This window comes from Hyperolius riggenbachi, chromosome 3 (assembly GCF_040937935.1).
Source record: "Hyperolius riggenbachi isolate aHypRig1 chromosome 3, aHypRig1.pri, whole genome shotgun sequence".
NCBI lineage: Eukaryota > Metazoa > Chordata > Amphibia > Anura > Hyperoliidae > Hyperolius > Hyperolius riggenbachi.
This window is the reverse complement of record NC_090648.1, coordinates 35,970,865-35,990,682: the sequence shown is the minus strand read 5'-3', so window position 1 is coordinate 35,990,682 and position 19,818 is coordinate 35,970,865.

Below are 19,818 nucleotides of genomic sequence, written 5' to 3'. Positions count from 1 at the left end.
CGGTGGCTGTTATAGAAAAGTCTTTAAACTGTTTAAATCCAGTTTTCGTTTGAAGTGGCCAATTCAACAATTCCACAATTTCACAATTATTTCTTTATTTCATAGCATTCCTATTATTGCATACTCCTTTGATCAGGACTAAGTCTCTCTATGTACATATTGTATCCAACTTTTTTATTTGAGGGTCTATCACATTTCCATCTAGTAACGATCAGTTTTGTATATGTTAAGGCCAGAACCCGAAGTCTGGCCACTTCGCGTTCTGGCCAGTCAAAACGTGAAGTGGCCGTGCCACTGCGGCCAATGTTAGAAATGAAAAGGATTCCCGGCTCCCGCCGGCGTTAAATGAATGAATTAACCCCTGGGGGCAATGTAACAGATGAAGCCGCCTCCTCAGCTCTGCCTCCTCTCCCTGTTCCTCTCCTATGAAGCTTTGTCAGCCGGGGGAAACGCGTGTCCCCGATCGTTCATAGCGGCAGGGAATCCTGCTGTTCATCCTTGCAAAGCGGGTGCTGGCAGACTAAATGTCTACAGCCTCCCCGCTCTGCTTTCCTGCCGCTACGAACAATCCTGGGGGACACGCGTGTCCCTAGCTGCCAAAGCTGCATAGGAGAGTGGCAGGGGGAGGAGAGGAGGCAGAGCCGAAGAGGCAGCTTAGTCTGATATATTGCCACTGCCAGGGAATTCATTCATTTAACGCCGCTGGGAGCCGGCAATCCTGTTCATTTCTCACACTGGCCGCAGGGGCACGCCACTTCATGTTTTGACCAGCCAGAACCTGAAGTGGCCAGACTTCGGGTTCTGGCCGTAACATATACATTAACCTCCTTGCCGGTTATGTCGGGGTAACCTGCGCAGGAGGATTTCTCAGGCCCCGCTGGTCCGATTTGCATAATTTTTTTTTCCTGCACTTTGCTAGCTGCGTGCATACTAGTAGAGTTGGGCCGAACGGTTCGCCGGCGAACGTGGTTCGCGCGAACGTAGGTGGTTCGCGTGCGGGTACCGCACGCGAACCTTTTGCGGAAGAAGTTCGGTTCGCCCCATAATGCACTGAGGGTCAACTTTGACCCTCTACATCACAGTCAGCAGGCCCAGTGTAGCCAATTAGGCTACACTAGCCCCTGGAGCCCCACCCCCCCTTATATAAGGCAGGCAGCGGCGGCCATTACGGCCACTCGTGTGCCTGCATTAGTGAGAGTAGGGCGAGCTGCTGCAGTCTCTCATATAGGGAAAGATTAGTTAGGCTTAACTTCTTCCTGGCTGCATACCTGTTCTGTTCAGTGAGCCCTCAGCCCACTGCATACCTGTACTGTGATCCTGCCACTGCATACCTGTTCAGTGATCCTGCCACTGCATACCTGTTCTGTTCAGTGAGCCCTCAGCCCACTGCATACCTGTACTGTGATCCTGCCACTCCATACCTGTTCAGTGATCCTGCCACTGCATACCTGTTCAGTGATCCTGCCACTGCATACCTGTTCTGTGGACCCGCCACTGTATACCTGTTCTGTTCAGTGGACCCGCCACTGTATACCTGTTCTGTGAACCCGCCACTGTATACCTGTTCTGTTCAGTGGACCCGCCACTGTATACCTGTTCTGTTCAGTGGACCCGCCACTGTATACCTGTTCTGTTCAGTGGACCCGCCACTGTATACCTGTTCAGTGAACCCGCCACTGCATACCTGTTGTGTTCAGTGAACCTGCCACTGCATACCTGTTGTGTTCAGTGAACCTGCCACTGCATACCTGTTTAGTGAACCCGCCACTGTATACCTGTTCTGTTCAGTGGACCCGCCACTGTATACCTGTTCAGTGAACCCGCCACTGTATACCTGTTCTGTTCAGTGGACCCGCCACTGTATACCTGTTTAGTGAACACGCCACTGCATACCTATTGTGTTCAGTGATCCTGCCACTGCATACCTGTTCTGTGAACCCGCCACTGTATACCTGTTCTGTTCAGTGGACCCGCCACTGTATACCTGTTCTGTGAACCCGCCACTGTATACCTGTTCTGTTCAGTGGACCCGCCACTGTATACCTGTTCTGTTCAGTGGACCCGCCACTGTATACCTGTTCTGTTCAGTGGACCCGCCACTGTATACCTGTTTAGTGAACACGCCACTGCATACCTATTGTGTTCAGTGATCCTGCCACTGCATACCTGTTCTGTGAACCCGCCACTGTATACCTGTTCTGTTCAGTGGACCCGCCACTGTATACCTGTTCTGTGAACCCGCCACTGTATACCTGTTCTGTTCAGTGGACCCGCCACTGTATACCTGTTCTGTTCAGTGGACCCGCCACTGTATACCTGTTCTGTTCAGTGGACCCGCCACTGTATACCTGTTTAGTGAACACGCCACTGCATACCTATTGTGTTCAGTGATCCTGCCACTGCATACCTGTTCTGTGAACCCGCCACTGTATACCTGTTCTGTTCAGTGGACCCGCCACTGTATACCTGTTCTGTGAACCCGCCACTGTATACCTGTTCTGTTCAGTGGACCCGCCACTGTATACCTGTTCTGTTCAGTGGACCCGCCACTGTATACCTGTTCTGTTCAGTGGACCCGCCACTGTATACCTGTTTAGTGAACACGCCACTGCATACCTATTGTGTTCAGTGATCCTGCCACTGCATACCTGTTCTGTGAACCCGCCACTGTATACCTGTTCTGTTCAGTGGACCCGCCACTGTATACCTGTTCTGTGAACCCGCCACTGTATACCTGTTCTGTTCAGTGAACCCACCGCATCAGTGCGCATACCTGTGCAGTTAAGTGAACCCACCTACCTACGTGAGTGCACGCAGTGTGATATACCACTCCGTGCATACCCAATATGGACAAAACAGGTAGAGGAAGAGGAAGAGGTAGTGGCAGAGGCAGAGGAAGGCCACCCGGCAGGTCTGCGCGAGGTCGTGTAAATGTAATTTCGTGTGGATCTGGCCCACAGTACAGTGCTCGGAAGAAGGCACGTCCCATCACCTCCCAAGATTGTCAGGACGTGGTTGAGTATTTAGCGACACAGAACACCTCATCTTGCTCAGCCACCAGCGCTACTACTAGCACCACTTCCGCTGCATTTGACACTTCGCAAGAATTATTTAGTGTTGAAATCACTGATGCACAGCCATTGTTGTTACAGCCAGATGAATTTTCACCAGCTAATATGTCTGAGTTACGCGGCAACACTATGGATGTAACGTGTCAGGAGGATGAAGGACCTACTGATGGTGCAAGTTTGGATTTGTCTGAGGCAAGCGAAGCTGGGCAGGATGACTACGATGATGACGGTAATAGGGATCCTCTGTATGTTCCCAATAGAGGAGATGAAGAGGGGGACAGTTCAGAGGGGGAGTCAGAGAGTAGTAGGAGGAGAGAAGTTGCTGAAAGAAGCTGGGGCAGCTCTTCGTCAGAAACAGCTGGTGGCAGAGTCCGGCACCATGTATCGCCACCTATGTACAGCCAGCCAACTTGCCCTTCAGCATCAGCTGCTGAGGTCCCCATAGTGCCCACATCCCAGGGTGGCTCAGCGGTGTGGAAATTTTTTAATGTGTGTGCCTCAGATCGGACCAAAGCCATCTGTTCGCTCTGCCAACAAAAATTGAGCCGTGGAAAGGCCAACACTCACGTAGGGACAAGTGCCTTACGAAGGCACCTGGAGAAAAGGCACAAACAGCAATGGGATGGCCACCTGAGCAAAAGCAGCAGCAGCACACAAAAGAAAAGTCACCCTCCTTCTCCTCTTCCTCCTTCAGGTGCATCATCTGCTTCTGCCGCTTTCTCCTTTGCACCTTCACAGGCACCCTCCTCCACTCCGCCTCTGCCCTTGAGCGGTTCCTGCTCCTCTGCCCACAGCAGCAGTCAGGTGTCCGTGAAGGAAATGTTTGAGCGGAAGAAGCCACTTTTGGCCAGTCACCCCCTTGCCCGGCGTCTGACAGCTGGCGTGGCGGAACTGTTAGCTCGCCAGCTGTTACCATACCGGCTGGTGGACTCTGAGGCCTTCCGTAAATTTGTGGCCATCGGAACACCGCAGTGGAAGATGCCAGGCCGCACTTATTTTTCGAGAAAGGCCATACCCCAACTGCACCGTGAAGTTGAGAGGCAAGTGGTGTCATCTCTTGCGAAGAGCGTTGGGTCAAGGGTACACCTGACCACGGATGGCTGGTCTGCCAAGCACGGGCAGGGCCGCTACATTACCTACACAGCCCATTGGGTGAACCTGGTGGTGAACGATGGCAAGCAGAAAGCGGCGGACCAAATTGTGACACCTCCACGGCTTGCAGGCAGGCCTCCTGCCACCTCCTCTCCTCCTGCTACATGCTCTTCGCTGTCCTCCTCCTCCTCCTTGGCTGAGTGGCAGTTCTCCTCTCCAGCTACACAGCCCCAGCTCCGCAGGGCCTATGCTGCATGCCAGGTACGACGGTGTCACGCCATCTTAGACATGGCTTGTCTCAAAGCGGAGAGTCACACTGGAGCAGCTCTCCTGGCTGCTCTTAAGAAACAGGTGGATGAGTGGCTGACCCCGCACCACCTGGAGATAGGCAACGTGGTGTGCGACAACGGCAGCAATCTGCTTGCCGCTTTGCATATGGGGAAGCTGACACACATACCCTGCATGGCACATGTCATGAATCTAGTGGTTCAAAGATTTGTGGCAAAGTACCCTGGCTTAGCGGATGTCCTGAAGCAGGCCAGGAAGTTCTGTGGGCATTTGAGGCGCTCTTACACAGCCATGGCACGATTTGCAGAAATTCAGCGTAAAAACAACATGCCGGTGAGACGCCTCATTTGCGATAGCCCTACTCGATGGAACTCGACCCTGCTCATGTTCTCCCGCCTGCTAGAACAGAAGAAAGCCGTCACCCAGTACCTCTACAACTGGAGTAGAACGAAACAGTCTGGGAAGATGGGGATGTTCTGGCCCGACAACTGGACACTGATGAAAAATGCATGCAGGCTCATGCGGCCGTTTGAGGAGGTGACCAACCTGGTGAGCCGCAGTGAGGGCACCATCAGCGACTTAATTCCCTACGCGTACTTCTTGGAGCGTGCTGTGCGTAGAGTGGCGGATGAAGCTGCGAATGAGCGTGACCAGGAACCGTTACGGCAGGAACAGGCATGGGACCAATTTTCATCAGACCCAGCTGTTTCCTCAACACCTGCGGCAGCACAGAGGGGGGAGGAGGAGGAAGAAGAGAGGTCGTGTGCAGAAGACGAGTCAGACTCAGAGGATGATGAGCAAGGTGTTTCTTTGGGGGAGGAGGAGGAGGAGGGGACAGCGGCAGGACAACAACCGCAGCAGGCGTCGCAGGGGGCTTGTGCTGCTCAACCTTCCCGTGGTATTGTTCGCGGCTGGGGGGAGGAGGTTGACTTACCTGACGTCACTGAGGAAGAGCAAGAGGAGATGGAGGGTACTGGATCCGACTTTGTGCAGATGTCGTCTTTTATGCTGTCCTGCCTGTTGAGGGACCCCCGTATAAAAAACCTCAAGGGGAATGAGCTGTACTGGGTGGCCACACTACTAGACCCTCGGTACAGGCACAAAGTGGCGGACCTGTTACCAACTCACCGGAAGGTGGAAAGGATGCAGCATATGCAGAACCAGCTGTCAACTATGCTTTACAATGCCTTTAAGGGTGATGTGACGGCACAACGCCAGCAAGGTACCACTGCCACTAATCCTCCTCCCGTGTCCACGCAGTCAAAGACAGGACGCTCCAGCGATCTCATGGTGATGTCGGACATGCGGACGTTCTTTAGTCCAACGCCTCGCCGTAGCCCTTCCGGATCCACCCTCCACCAACGCCTCGACCGGCAGGTAGCCGACTACCTGGCCTTAAGTGTGGATGTAGACACTGCTGTGAACAGCGATGAGGAACCCTTGAACTACTGGGTGCGCAGGCTTGACCTGTGGCCAGAGCTGTCCCAATTTGCCATCCAACTTCTCTCCTGCCCTGCCGCAAGCGTCCTGTCAGAGAGGACCTTCAGCGCAGCTGGAGGCATTGTCACAGAGAAGAGAAGTCGCCTAAGTCACAAAAGTGTTAAGTACCTCACCTTTATCAAAATGAATGAGGCATGGATCCCGGAGGGCTGCTGCCCGCCCCAAGACTAAGTCAGTCCCCGCACACACAGCATCTCTGCCTGCACGCCGTGTGACTGGCTGCCTGGCCTGCCCCAAAAAGACTAAGTCGCTCCCAGTCCCTCCACACAGCATGTCTGCCTGCAGGCCGCTTCACTACCTTCTCCGCCACCACCAACAGGGTCCGGGACTCCAGGCGGATTGCTGAATTTTTTAGGCCGCTGCTAGCAGCGGCCGCTGTAATAATTTTTATGGTGCGTGTACATGACTGCCTAATTTTTCTGGCTGCACTGAGGGCAGCTGCAACAACAAAAGAAAAGGCATGTACATGCGCCCATTCCCCTTCGTGATCATTACCTTGCCGTGGTGAAGGGGCTTGCGTATCACAATGAAGCAATGACCGGCGCCTAGATGAGTGTCTCGGGGGGCACACAAAAGATAATAAGGTCGTTGCTTCATTGTGGTCAGACCAAATTTGATCAGCTGGACAGTCACTGTTCTGTCATTCAGCTACATCAGCCAGGCCGACCATATGGGCTGTAAAGCCACAAAAACCTGCACTCTCGCCATGGTGCGCACCAGTCCAGCACGGCCGTCACTAGTACAAACAGCTGTTTGCGGTGCGTTACACGGTGAGTTTGGTGTGTCAGTGTGAAGCAGTACCTTAATTACACTACCTGATTGATGTATACACATGCAAGATGTTTTAAAGCACTTTAGGCCTGTCATTTAGCATTCAATGTGATTTCTGCCCTTAAAACGCTGCTTTGCGTCAAATCCAGATTTTTCCCGGGGACTTTTGGCGTGTATCCCACTCCGCCATGCCCCCCTCCAGGTGTTAGACCCCTTGAAACATCTTTTCCATCACTTTTGTGGCCAGCATAATTATTTTTTTTTTTCAAAGTTCGCATCCCCATTGAAGTCTATTGCGGTTCGCGAACTTTAACGCGAACCGAACGTTCCGCGAAAGTTCGCGAACCCGGTTCGCGAACCTAAAATCGAAGGTTCGGCCCAACTCTACATACTACGACCGCCGCCGCTCACCGCCGATTCGTCGCTACCCGCCGCGCCGAGTCGCCCCCCCCCGCCCCAGACCCCTGCGCAGCCTGGCCAATCAGTGCCAGGCAGCGCTGAGGGGCGGATCGGGATTCCCTGTGATGTCGGTGACGTCATCCCGCCCCGTCGCCATGGCGACCGGGGAAGCCCTGCAGGAAATCCCGTTCTGAACGGGATTTCCTGCTTACTCTGATCGCCGAAGGCGATCGGAGTGGGTGGGGGGATGCCGCCGCTTAGCGGCTATCATGTAGCGAGCCATGGGCTCGCTACATGATTAAAAACAAAAATAGTGCTGCGCTGCCTCCTTCCCGGGGGAATTAGACCGGCAAGGAGGTTAAATAGCTCCCTCTTTGAACTTTTCGAACTTGAATTATATTTCTTTATGTGTTGTGATTCTATATAGGTGAATACAATTTTACACATTGAGTACACATGCATTACTTATTATACATTTTTGTTTTTGCATTTTGGATGGTTACAGGTCCCATACATTCTTTAAGAGACTCTGTAACAACATTTTCAGCCTTATTTATTCTATCCTATAAATTCCTATACCTGTTCTAATGTGGTCTGGATTACTGCAGCCTTTCCTCTGTTATATAATCTAATCTTCTTTCCTTTGTCAGCTTTGTCGGCTCAGGCACAAATGTGCTGCTCTGCTGTGATAGGTAGAAGTTATACTCACCTTCTCCACGCCCCCTGCAGGCTCTGTATGAGTCACAGACTGAGCTTCTCTCAGCCTATCACATCCTGGTTAGCAGCCATGTTTTTTTTTGTAAACACTGCCTAAAACTGGCAATTACAAGCCAGGATTGCAGCAGGGAGTGGCAGAAACAGCACAGAGGGGCACAGGAGAAAATAATGAATAGAATGGTATGCTTTTTATTGTAAGAATTTTAGAGTACAGATTCTCTTTAAGTGTACCTGAGATGAGTGGGGGGAAAATTCATACATACCTAGGGCCACCTCCAGCCCCGTTGAAACCTTTGGCCCCCTTGCTGTCCTTCTAGGACGTCTCGTTCCCCTTCTAGGGTCATCTGAAGTGTCTCCGGTCCGGGCATACTGCAGCATGCGCGGCTCAGCCACATGCGCGTGCCCACATTGCGCTCCCGTTGTGCACCACATCATGCTCCCGTTGTGTACTACTGCACAGGAGCGGACCGCCCTATGGCGAAGGGAGCGCAATAGCGGCGAACATACAGCCGCACTGCGCATGCACCGACTGGCCCCGACTGGAGAAACTTCAACGGACGCTAGCGGGGGAACGAGATGTCCCGGGAGGACAGCCAGGGAGCCAAAGGTCTTAATGGGGCTGAAGGAAGCCCCAGGTATGTATACATTTTTCCAGCACCCCATCTCAGGTACACTTTAAAGGGCACCTGAAATGAGAGGTATATGGAGGCTGACATTTTTATTTCCTTTTATACCGGTTGCCTGGCAGTCCTGCTGAGCTCTTTGGCTGCAATAGTGTCTAAATCACACACCTGAAAGAGCACGCAGATAATCTTGTCAAATTTTTGTCAGAAACACCTGATCTGCTGCTTGCTTTTTCAGGGTCTATGGATACAAGCATTAGAGGCAGAGGATCAGCAGGACAGCCAGGCAATCTGCATTGTTTAAAAATAAATGAATATGACAGCCTCCGTATCCCTCTCATGTTAGGTTCTCCATGATGACTCACTCCACCTCCTCGTGGATTTCTGATACTCCCCAAACTTAAAACATCTCTTCTGCTGCACCTAGAAGTCAAGATTTAAAATTTTAAGCTGAGTGCAATATATAGCAAACAAAGTTCCTCATTGGTTCGCCAGCAGTAACCTTCTGTAGTAGGTCATCCGAAAACAAAAATGCAATCCTGCAGGGCTCCTAATGGTGCAGTTTCCCAATAAAGATTGGCTCCTCAGCTTAGTGTGACCTCAAAGAAAACACAAAACGTAGAGGGACACATAGGGCGTAACATTTACACCAGCACACACCCTTTACTGCAAAGTCACAATTTTTCAGACTAAAACACACTCTGGGTTATAAAATGCACCTAGGTTTAGAGGGCAAAAATCAGGGGGGAAAAATATTAATCCTGATGCATCTATAGTTCAGGGGCGTCTTACGGACCTTTTCCCCCCAGAAACTGTCTTTATCTAAACTACACTGCCCATCTACACTAACCCCTGCTGCCCCACTAACTACACTGCCCAGCTACACTAACCCCTGCTGCCCCACTAACTACACTGCCCAGCTACACTAACCCCTGCTGCCCCATTAACTACACTGCCCAGCTACACTAACCCCTGCTGCCCCACTAACTACACTGCCCAGCTACACTAACCCCTGTTGCCCCACTAACTACACTGCCCAGCTACACTAACCCCTGCTGCCCCACTAACTACACTGCCCAGCTACACTAACCCCTGCTGCCCCACTAACTACACTGCCCAGCTACACTAACCCCTGCTGCCCCACTAACTACACTGCCCAGCTACACTAACCCCTGCTGCCCCACTAACTACACTGCCCAGCTACACTAACCCCTGTTGCCCCACTAACTACACTGCCCAGCTAATCTAACCCCTGTTGCCCCACTAACTACACTGCCCAGCTACACTAACCCCTGCTGCCCCACTAACTATACTCACAGCTTCACAGCTAGGATTGCATTGTTGACCTCCTGCACCTACCTAATGGTCCACCATTTCTGTGGTATTACGGCCACCCGTAGCCTAGGCCGGGTTTCTAATTTTTGCTACCCTAGGCCCACTATTGCCAGGTGCCCCCCCCCCCCCACACACACACACACACTATCACCAATATATACACACACCTTTTTCCCCAGCAAGAGCGACTCTGTTCCCCAGAATACAGAACTTAAAGAAAACCAGAGAGAAACCATATTAAAAGATTTATACATACCTGGGGGCTTCTTCCAGCCCCATCCACACCGCCATACTCAACCTTCTCCAGCTCTTGGTCCCATAACTTCAGCCAGTCACGACCAGTCAGTGCAAGCGCAGTGCTCTCCCTCCGGTGGAGAATAGTACCGTGCCTGCACATTACTATTCTCCACCAGAGAGAGCGCACTACTCTTGCGCAGACTGGCTTTGACTCGGCAAAATTACGGGACCTGGTATTGAAGTGGGAGAAGACTGAGGACAGCGGCATCGGAGAGATCCTTGCGGATGGGGATGGAAGAAACCCCCAGGTATGTATACATTTTTAAATCTTATCTATTTCTGGTACACTTTAATAGCCTCTACACCCCTCCTCCCCCCCCCCCCCCCATTCAAAAATCAAGCCATGACCTCCCTAGATACAGGAATTACATAGCCATGTGCAGCAAGATTAAAAAATGAAGTAGTCAAATGCTTCCAGATAAAACGATTACATATTCACATTCACATTTCCTCCCACATCCTAAAAACATACACATAAGTTAATTGACGTCCCCCCTAAATTGACCCTAGACTACGATATATACAATACACAATATAGACATAATTGGCAAGACAATACACCGTGTATAGCACTGTGGAAGATGTCAGTTCTATAGAAATACTAAATAATAATAATAACAGTAGTCACATGGTTCCAGATAAAAATAGATCATAGCCACAAGTATCCAGATATAACAGACCCACCTACAGACAAAATAATTTACTCAGGTGCCTCAAAATAAAATTAAATAGCCATGTGCCCCTAGATAACAGTATTAGGTAGCCAGATGCTATCTTCCCGCAGCCAGATGGCCCTCCCAGCACAGGTACAGTGTTAGCATCCAAATGATCTCCCCCCCACCAATAAAGTATAGCTACCCATATGCCCCCCCCTCCCAGTACAGTATAGCAAGCTAGATTCCCTTCCTGTACCCCCAATACAGTATAGCTACCCAGAGCCCTCCACCCCAGTACAGTACAAACAAAACAAACACAGAACATTTATATCGCGCTTTTCTCCTGGTGGACTCAAAGCGCCAGAGCTGCAGCCACTAGGACACGCTCTATAGGCAGTAGCAGTGTTGAGTCTTGCCCAAGGTCTCCTACTGAATAGGTGCTTGCTTACTGGACAGGCAGAGCCGAGATTCAAACCCAGGTCTCCTGTGTCAGAGGCAGAGCCCTTAACCATTACACTATCCAGCAAACTAGATGCCCTCTCGGTCCCTCCAATTTAGTATAGCTACCTAGATGCCCCCCCTCCCCTGTACAGCAAGCTTGATGTCCTACCCAGTCTCCCCAATACAGTATTGTTACCCAGATGTGCCCCCCCCCCCAGTACAGTATGGCACACTGGCAACCCTCCCTATCCCCCCAATATAGTATAGCTACCCAAATGCCCCCCTCCTAGTACAGTATAGCAAGCCAGATGCCCTCCCCATTCCACCAATACAGTTATACTACCCAGATATGCCCCCAAATATGGTATGGCTAGCTGGGTGCCCTCTCCATCTCCCATAGTACTATATAGCTACTCATATGTCCCCTCCCGTAGTACAATTTGGCAAGCTACATGCCCCCCCCCCCACCTTCTCAACAGTCCAACACAGCTACCCATACCCCTCCCCAAGTCCGGTTTGGCATGACAAGCTAAATACCCTCCCTGCCCCAGTCCCACCACTACAGTATGGGCAGCATCCGCCACCGAAAGCTTAGCAGTGTCTCACCTGCAGTGCTCTCCTCCTTCTGTCACCCGTCCTCGCTTGCTGCTCTGCTAGGCGGTGACAAGTAATCAGACCTCCGATCCTTGCTGGCCACGGCTCAGAGAGTTAAAAGAGGTACCATGCACTGTACATCGTTCCGTACACTTCAAATACAGGAAGTGACCCGTGACATTACTTCCTGTATACGGCGATGTACAGTGCATGGTACCTCTTTCAACTTCGTGAGCCACGGCCAGCGAGGAGCAGAGGTCTGATTACTTGTCACCACCGGGCAGAGCAGGCAGCGAGGACGGCTGACAGGAGGAGGACGAGGCGGCGGCGGCAAAATCAGTGCAGACACTGAAAATTAGTTGAAAATCAGTTCCGTGGGTGGGCGGCAGTGGATAAACAGTGGCGTGGGCAAGCGATAAATACAAATAGAACTGAAACACACTGCTGCACTACGGCCCAAGCCTTCCCAACGACCTGGCCTTCCCATCGCTCTAGGCACTGGCCTTGGTGGCCTTCCCAATACAGTATTGTTACCCAGATGTGCCCCCCCCCCCCCCAGTACAGTATGGCACGCTGGCAACCCTCCCCATCCCCCCAATATAGTATAGCTACCCAAATGCCCCCCTCCTAGTACAGTATAGCAAGCCAGATGCCCTCCCCATTCCACCAATACAGTTATACTACCCAGATATGCCCCCAAATATGGTATGGCTAGCTGGGTGCCCTCTCCATCTCCCATAGTACTATATAGCTACTCATATGTCCCCTCCCGCAGTACAATTTGGCAAGCTACATGCCCCCCCCCACCTTCTCAACAGTCCAACACAGCTACCCATACCCCTCCCCAAGTACGGTTTGGCATGACAAGCTAAATACCCTCCCTGCCCCAGTCCCACCACTACAGTATGGGCAGCATCCGCCACCGAAAGCTTAGCAGTGTCTCACCTGCAGTGCTCTCCTCCTCCTGTCAGCCGTCCTCGCTTGCTGCTCTGCTAGGCGGTGACAAGTAATCAGACCTCCGATCCTTGCTGGCCACGGCTCAGAGAGTTAAAAGAGGTACCATGCACTGTACATCGCTCCGTACACTTCAAATACAGGAAGTGACCCGTGACATCACTTCCTGTATATGGCGATGTACAGTGCATGGTGCCTCTTTCAACTTCATGAGCCACGGCCAGCGAGGATCAGAGGTCTGATTACTTGTCACCACCGGGCAGAGCAGGCAGCGAGGACGGCTGACAGAAGGAGGACAAGGCGGCGGCAGCGGCAAAATCAGTGCAGACATTGAAAATCAGTTCCGTGGGTGGGCGGCGGTGGATAAACAGTGGCGTGGGCAAGCGATAAATACAAATAGAACTGAAACACACTGCTGCACTATTGCCCAAGCCTTCCCAACGACCTGGCCTTCCCATCGCTCTAGGCACTGGCTTTGGTGGCCTTCCCACAAATCCGGCCCTGCGTAGCAGTGAGACACCAGAATCCCCCCATGCAGGGAGCTTGATTACCTAGATGTCACCACCATCACCCAGCCACACTCTCCATCATAGGAAAAGTGAATGAATGACTGGCGAGCCAGGCCCTCTCCTACAACCCTTGTGCTGCACCCCACTGAGAAGGACAGTGATTCCATAGTCACATCTCTGTGGCAAAGACAGTGAATGAGAGTAACAACCAAACACCTCTTCCACAGCAAAGACCAGGATTGAGGGGGAATAGTAATATGCACTTATTCCCCTCCCAGAGGCCAGACCACTGACCAGGAGCCCCCTAGGAGCTGGATGGCAACATCGCAGGACTCATTGGAACATTGGAAAGGTTGGCCAAGAAATAAAAAAAAGCTCTGGTCAAAAGCATCTCCCTGGTTGCAAAAATTAAACACTTCCTTCAGCAGATCTTCCTCGCTACAATGGCTACCCATAAAATAGAGAATGCTTTTCAAAATTGGCATGATAAGATTCAAATCTCTACACAACCTAGGTCCTGGACACCTGAAGGATTTGTTGCAACTGCGTCCCACCTTCCACAACCTCAGATCCAAAGGATCCAATAATTTGAACACCCTCAGAGTCCAAGTAAAACCCTTTGGAGCCAGAGCTTTCTGTCATGCTGCCCCTACCCTGTGGAATGCCTTGCCAAACCTAATCAAGACAGCTCCAACCCTGTACATGTTTAAATCAAAACTGAAAAGCCACCTGTTTAGTCTGACATTTATGATCACATGACTTTTTGCCCTGTGCATATCACTATGTACTGATCTGAGACATGCTTATTTACAGGAGTAAAGCGCTTTACAGATGTTTTATTGTTGTTGTTGTTGTTGTTGCAATGCTTACTCACCAAGCAACACCTATTTATCTGGTCTGTAGAGCAAACCAGTCAAACAATTTAAAGAGTAATGTGTCCAGACCTGCAGTACCGAATCTAGCATGTTTCAGGGTGAGGATGCAGGCTAGTTTTGTGCCATTTCTTCTGGTTGAACTCCAGGGATGGGTGTCTTTTTTAACCCAACTATGTAACTATGTTGTTAATATCTTTTCCCTGTAACCTCTCTATTACCTTCCCAGAGGTCCAGGCTGGGATAGAAGAACTGGTTGTTTGAATTTCCCTTGTCCCCGAGGTGCTCCTGAAATAAACTGATGTAGAAAGAGATTCGGTTTGTGCAATTACTGCAATATTATGTCTCTCTGGGCAGCTGAGAAGATAAAAAGAGCCAGTAGAATGGAACAGTCTGCAGCGAGGGACCGAGAGTTGGGGGATTGTCTACATGCTGCTTTATTTATACACTTAATAGTTACCTCCTGGAGGTCATGTACACTCCACTTCTATTCTCTCTGATTCCTATTCTCTCTCTTTCCATAACTTTCCTGTCTGTATTGTTAGCCTTTCTCTCTAATTTCTTTCTTTTTAATTTTTTTTTTTGCTCCCTTTATTCTCCTTGCTTTCTTTGTTCTCTTGTTTTAGCTTTCGTATTGTTTCCACCGAATAGTACCCTTTCTGCCTTTCCTGTTTATCTACCTCCTTCTGTCTTTTTCTTCCTCATGCACACACCCTCTCTTTCCAATTGACACTCTATTCTTCTGCCCCTTTTTTCTCCTACCGCCACCTAACTATCCTCAGAGTTTGTAATATATCCCCATCACCACCACCACCATCACTAGTCTCTTGTTCCCATCTACACTCTACTCTCATGTTCTACCAGCATCATCACATCATTCCCTCTCTCTTAACTCCAGTCTCTGCTCCATATCTCTTTTCAGAAACCTTATAGCCTCTTTCTCACTCTCTCACTCGTTCATTCTCTTCTGGTTTTGGTCTCCCCACTTGCCTTAACGTGCAATGTTTCTCCATGTTCTCCTAGTTACCATGTGTCAATCTCTCTTCTACCAGAGATTCTCCCATACTTTGCTCCTGGCCTGTCTCCTTGTCCCCTGTACAGGAGGAGAGGGGTGTGGCTGTGGGCTTCCAGGAACTGATATTAAAGGTCTCTATCAAGAGGGTGACATCGTGATTGGGGGTATATTCCCAGTCCATGTATATAGGACATACTATCATCTGACCTTTAGAAACCCACCCCCTCCTGTGACCTGCAATACGTGAGTAAAGATCTAAACTGTGACCAAAATTGTCTCACTAGCAAGTTTTAAGGAGAGCTTTCTGAATAATGGTAGACATTAAGAAAAAACCTATAGGACTCGAGGACTACTTCCTGAAATTGTACTCTGTATAATGTCAAGTTGTAGAAAGGAAATAAAAGCCTGAATTACCAATAAATCCTGCCTGTATGTATACTGTATACTTCCCCACCTCGTTTCCCCCGCGAGATGCCCCAAACTGTTCGCCCGGCGGACAGTATTCCATGAACTGCCGCTGTTCGCATTTGTGGCGAACAGCGAACATTTGGCGTGTTCGACCTGCCCCTATACATCATCACTGAGCTAAACGTTGTCCCCCTACCTCACATTCAGCAGACACGTGGCAGCCAAACAGCTAGCACCCCCTCCTGTACCCCCACCCACCTATCAAAAATCAGTTGCGGTGGCCATATTGGATTCATTCTCTGCTGGCTGCTGACAGTTAGGCCTCTTTTCCATGAACTGTTGATAGGCAGTGAAATGCCTCTCAAACTCTCACAACTGCTCACTGCTGCCTGGTAACTGCTCACTGCTGCCTGGTAACTGCTCACTGCTGCCTGGTAACTGCTCACTGCTGCCTGGTAACTGCTTGCCGAACACACAGCTCAACAGTTCGTGGAAAAGAGGCCTTAGTGAGAGCAGGGTCAGACTTGCTGCAGATAGGTAGGGAAAGCATTAGCTCGGCCTGTGTTCTTGTTCCTCACTTGCTATGAAAGCACCCGAAACAGCCCTTTTGAGAGCTAGCACATCAGTCTCCTGTGTTGTTTGTGTGTGTCCCACTGCACAGCCCACTGGTAGTAGTGTGACTGCACTCTCTATTGATATCTTCAAATCGACGTGCCCGGCCAACGATCCAACAGCACTCCGGATCAACCAGCTATGAAAAGAAGAAAGCCGGCACCATCTATTTCTTCTGCTCTTTTATTGCATTAAAGCATAAGGATATTCCAGCAAGAAATGCAACGTTTCAAGGCTGCACGCCTCTTTGTCAAGCTTAGCTGGAAATAACAGTTACACCATAGGTATATTCACACAGGTATTTATACTAGTCATGGATGACAGCAGCCAATAAAATTCAAATACATTTGCACCAATCATAATGATCCTAAATTCACGGGCCTAATGGGGAACTTCTATGCTGCTGTCCTGATAGGATACAGAGTTCTGGTGCGCCCCATCTAATTAAAATAGGAGGGCCGAGCCGCCGGCCAATCGGAGCATTCCCATATGTATGCGGCATAAATGTCGCATCGAACACCATAAATACGCTTCCAACCCGGAGCATCAAAGACACATGTTTAATTTACATATATAAACACTAACACTACGATCCGTAATGTCTATTCAACTATCTTTGTACATATATGTGAAGGAGGAGGCAATATAATAGGGGGAAGCAGGAACAAGGAAAAGGGTAATAGAATAAGTGAAAAAAAAGAAAGAGAAAAAAAGAAAAAAGCCGATGACCTAATGGACAAGATCATATAAACACTATACATAGGATATAGATCTGCACCATATATAAAATTGAAAGTGCTATCTCCAGAACAGATACAGATGCATATATACATGTATACACCCATGTGCATCCAGAGCTAATCCAGAACACACATAAACACTGATAAGGCTGGGCACGATGGAGCCATCTATAAAAAAGGCAACAGGTCAAGTTCTCTGTTAAGTCCCCTTGGCTCCATCGTGTCCAGCCTTTAAATCCAATATGCCTCCCTCCAGAGCAGTTTTTTCAGACGGTCACCCCCTCTTCTCAATGTAGTCACCTGCTCTACAACCATAAATCTAAGTTGGTTGACATGATGTCCTGCATGTACAAAGTGATTTGCCACTGCCTGGTCTGTCAGTCGTTCCCTAATAGCGTGTTTGTGGGACGACAGTCGCTTCTTTAACTTTTGAGTGGTCTGTCCAATATTCAATAGGCCACAGGGGCACTTCAATGCATAGACCATATAGTCTGAATCACATGTATGCCACCCCCTAATAGCAATTTTTGTGCCCTGATGGGGATGTAATAAGAAGGGGCCCTTAATAACAGAACTGCAGTGGACACAATTAAGACAGGGGAATGTACCCTTTCTATTGGTACGTGCTGATCCAACCTCCAGCATGCACCAAGCGGTCTCTAAGTGTAGGTGGTCTTTTATATGATATGAGTTCCTAAAATGCTCAATTTCAGGGAAGCTGTCAGTCAATAAATGCCAGTGTCAGACTTATGATCTTAGATATGCCCTGACTATGTGTGTTATATTTAGTAACAAAGGGAATGCGATTTTAGATGGGACGCTCCAGAACTCTGTATCCTATCAGGACAGCAGCATAGAAGTTCCCCATCAGGTTCGTGAATTTAGGATCATTATGATTGGTGCAAATGTATTTGAATTTTATTGGCTGCTGTCATCCATGACTAGTTAATTGTGACGGTTATCGGAAGCTGGCAAACATTCCATCTGTCTGTCTGTTGTCTGTCTTGTTACTCAGTGTTGTGGACATCAGATGCTCAGTGCTGCAGTCGCACTGAGCAACCATTATGTCTTGTTTATTTGTGGCGGTTATCGGAAGCTCAGAGCTGCGGTTGCTCTGAGCAATCTTGCTACCTTGTCCAAAGCTCTTGGTGTGATCTGTGTAACTTCCTCCACAAAAGCATTCTGCTCTACTACTTAAAATCCCCCAGTTGCATAGTCTTGATTGCTCTGGTGGTACTCTGGCTTTCTCGGCCGCTATATCTTGCACATTAAGACTTGGGGGTAACCGAAGTCAGGAGGCATATTCAGTGTCCTGTTAAAGTGGGGGCTTGTCTATAGGTGAAGACGTGGGCCGAGCTCAGAGCTATGGCGCTAGATTAGGGTATCGTGGCTGAAAGAAAGCAGGAGATCTGCCAGGCATTACAAATGGTGATTACAATGACAGATGATGAATAAAATGTATAACAGAGTGCAAGCTATCAAATAAATAAAATTCCAAGACACAAAAGAGGCGTGCAGCCTTGAAACGTTGCATTTCTTGCTGGAATATCCTTATGCTTTAATGCAATAAAGAGCAGAAGAAATGGATGGTGCCGGCTTTCTTCTTTTCGTAACTGCACAGCCCACTGACACCCAGAGCCATGCATAATGTGATTTCTGCCCTTTAGGGATTAAAACCTGACCCTGCATCAACTCTGTAATTTTTGGTGAGACTTTTGGCATGGATCCCCCTCCGGCATGCCACAGTCCCAGTGTTAGACCCCTTGAAACAACTTTTCTATCACGTTTGTGGCCAGAAACAGCCTTTGTGGGTTTTAAAATTCACCTGCCCATTAAAGTCTATGGCGGTTCGCCGACTTCGCATGTTTACCAACATTTGCGGAAGTTTGAGTTTGCGAACAGAAAATTTAATGTTTGCAACATTTCTAATTGTAAGCTTGCAAGGGCTCTCTGGCTCTTTTGTGTCTTGGAATTTTATTTATTTTATTTATTTGATAGCTTGCACTCTGTTATACATTTTATTCATCATCTGTCATTGTAATCACTATTTGTAATGCCTGGCAGATCTCCTGCTTTCTTTCAGCCACGATACCCTAATCTAGCGCCATAGCTCTGAGCTCGGCCCACGTCTTCACCTATAGACAAGCCCCCACTTGAACAGGACACTGAATATGTCTCCTGACTTCGGTTACCCCCAAGTCTTAATGTGCAAGATATAGCGGCCGAGAAAGCCAGAGTACCACCAGAGCAAGCAAGACTATGCAACTGGGGGATATTAAGTAGTAGAGCAAAATGCTTTTGTGGAGGAAGTTACACAGATCACACCAAGAGCTATGGACAAGGGAGCAAGATTGCTCAGAGCAACCGCAGCTCTGAGCTTCCGATAACCGCCACAAATAAACAAGACATAATGGTTGCTCAGTGCGACTGCAGCACTGAGCATCTGATGTCCACAACACTGAGTAACAAGACAGACAACAGACAGACAGATGGAATGTTTGCCCGCTTCCGATAACCGTCACAATTAACAAGACGCAATGGTTGCTCAGTGTGACCGCAGCAATGAGCCTCTGATGTCCACCACACTGAGTAACCAAGACAGACAACAGACAAACAGATGGAATGCTTGCCAGCTAACAAGACACAATGGTTGCTCGGTGCGATCGCAGCACGGAACATCTGATGTCCACCACACTGAGTAACAAGTACAGGCAAAAGACAGACAGATGGAATGCTTGCCAATCTAATCGTTGGCCCAGCGATAGCAAACATCCACACTGACATGGATAAGACAAACAAGTAGGAGAGTAACTAATAGCAACTGCTGCTATAATCACGTCCACAGGAACAGGAGAAGCAAGAATCCCACCAGTCACTAACGTGGTGATGGCAGTCTCCAAACTGTCAGGCAGTGTTGCCAACCT